Below are 2,553 nucleotides of genomic sequence, written 5' to 3'. Positions count from 1 at the left end.
AAATTGACCTTTTAAATAATGTAACGTTAGCTTAATTAAGATTATGATAATTTTCTGAAACGGCCAGTGAAGATGGACAAATTTATTAACAAAAACAAATTCTATTAAATTTTAATATTTTAAATTAAAATGGCAGTTTTGTAAATAACACCAAAAATAATCTTTTATATACGTATAGATACAAAATTACTTCTATTGGCATATTAGGTATCCAAAGGTAATTTTTTGAAAGACATTTATTCAATGAAAGGGCTCGGGTGGTAGCCCTGAAATACCACTGTAGCAAAATGGTTTCCACCGTTTGGTACGCCTGAAACCATTCTCCTCGACCCGATAAATTGCAGCCGGGTTTCACTCCCTCATCTACTATTTTCACCCAATTCATGTCAACTCTATCAGGCTGGAGGCGAGGTATTAGTTTCTCAGTTATCATTTGTGCGCTGAAAGGGCTGTGTTTGGCCATTTATACCCTCGGGAATATTCAAACGACCGACGCCAAAGCTCCCTCCGCTCACCATCTTGGCGTGTGCGTCTTCTCCCATTGACGGCGCCGACCTAGTTTTCTCTTCAAATTCCAACCGGCTGACAAGTTGGAATTCAATTCCGCCACAGGTTTGTTCGAATTCATCGATTCAAGCTTTCGATCTACTGGGTATGAGTAATTGATTTTGTTTCCTCAAATTGTTGGTGTAATTCGACAAAGGGAAGCCTGTAGATTCTTCAATTTGGGCGATTTGTTTGAAATAGGGGTCTGTAGGGATAGCCGGTTAATCAATTATTCCGACTGGAGTTTGGTCGACTTAATTACATGTTTGCTTGCCTTAATTCCAACACCACTTCACAGTTGCAGCACCAATTGTGCCGATTGGTGGTTCCTATCATAATGTGTTCATTGTGGTTAGTATTCCTCTGGTATTGTGATATATGTGGTCCATTGTTGTTGTTAATATTGTGCACAACCCGCCCCTCCCCTCTTTGTATGCATCCATTAATTCCGTCGTTGTTATGCCGACCCGTTCAGCAGGATGGAAGCCGGAAGGCAAAAAAGGCATGAGGAGATGGAAGTCGCGGTCCTGATGATCGAGGACATTGTCCGAGACCATCAACAAAACTGCTTCGCAATGTTGAATATGGTTAACAGCTTGGTGAGCGGCAAGGACGCCAGTTCGGAACATAACCACGATGCTCAGAATCGTGTCTCATACAGCATGACAGACAAGATACCTGCGCAAGTTAGACATATGAACCGCCTTACTGCCCTCACCGACATTGACTGCATAAACAATCTCCGGATAGACCGCAATGCATTCGGCCATTTGTGTCGCATACTCCGTGATAGGTGTGGTTTGGTTGACCAAAGGTATGTTCGTGTGGAGGAGCAGGTGGCGATGTTCCTTTGCACATTGGCTCACCACACAAAAACGCGTATAGTTGGCTTCAGATTCATTCAGTCCAAGCAAACTGTTAGCCGTTAGTTATTCATCTGCACAAAGGCCTCTTCGTGGAACCGTCTCCGGTGGATGACATCCAGCTGTGACGACCCAAGGTGGAAATGGTTTAAGGTAATTAAATCTTTGACTATGATCACTATTCGACAATGTCCTACATAAATTAATGTTTGTATTTAACATAGGGTTGCCTTGGTGCATTGGACGGGACATACATTAATGTCTGTGTTTGTGCAGCTGAAGCTCCTCGTTACAGGAATAGGAAAGGTGAAATCTCAACGAACACTCTTGCAGTGTGCGACCGGTGATAAGAATGAAAGGGGTGAAGGGTGTTTTAGTAATTTCTGCCACATTTTCAAGGATTCGTGGGCTGAACCAAACGCCACATAATGGGGCTGCATAATTTTTTGTTTGCTCTACCAAACAGACTAAACAATTGTACATGCACATGGGAAAAGCCCAATACCTATAGAGTCATGAAAATAAGTTTTCAGCCCCTACCACCCGAGCCCTAATACTATATTGTAAATTAATCTATGTATACAATATGTTTCTTGCGGTGTCTTTTCCAGTTAGAAAAATCACTACTTGAGAAAGAGTCATCCTTTAGCGTCAATGAACCACGCTTAAAAAGAAAACACCAAAAGTAGTATTGTCTCAATCTTTATTAATTGTTTTAAGGTTATTTTTACCAAGATTGTTGCATGCATCTAATAGTTTATCGTTTACTCTCAAATCCTTGAAACTTGAATGATATATTTTATATCCACTATTTCATCCTCCATAATTAGAATTTCAACAAATCCTCCATAACAACTTCTTTAGAGGCGGCAACGACGTGCGTTTAAGATTTTTGTGTATGGTAGTTAGAAATATTGAGGTCTGCGTGAAATAATATATAGATTAGATGTAAAACAGACTAGGCCTCATCTTCTCGATAAATAAAAGATCAAACTCCAACACGTCTCTTTTTTGAGTAAAAATAATTATATCAAATTGATAAACTAAACTTATTGATTGCACCATTTTGCTATAATCTAATGAGATATTGGTCTCTAAAATCATAAACTTTGTCCATAGTTTGTTATTTACCATGAACTTTTAA

General features: G+C 39.6%; 1 long non-coding RNA gene across 2 annotated transcripts; it reads left to right on the top strand.

Annotated features, from left to right (window-relative positions):
- The first annotated feature begins 217 nt into the window (after positions 1-217).
- LOC121793428 lies at positions 218-2,046 on the top strand. 2 transcript variants are annotated; one of them, XR_006049109.1, is made up of 3 exons: positions 218-612; positions 1,025-1,562; positions 1,686-2,046. It is a non-coding gene; the product is annotated as an uncharacterized LOC121793428 (long non-coding RNA). The 2 variants fall into 2 exon arrangements; XR_006049108.1 differs by having other exon boundaries at positions 1,634-2,046.
- Positions 2,047-2,553: the final 507 nt, after the last annotated feature.

This window comes from Salvia splendens, chromosome 3, assembly GCF_004379255.2.
Source record: "Salvia splendens isolate huo1 chromosome 3, SspV2, whole genome shotgun sequence".
Classification (NCBI taxonomy): domain Eukaryota; kingdom Viridiplantae; phylum Streptophyta; class Magnoliopsida; order Lamiales; family Lamiaceae; genus Salvia; species Salvia splendens.
The sequence above is the reverse complement of the archived record's forward strand: the minus strand, read 5'-3'. Positions and strand labels throughout refer to the sequence as shown.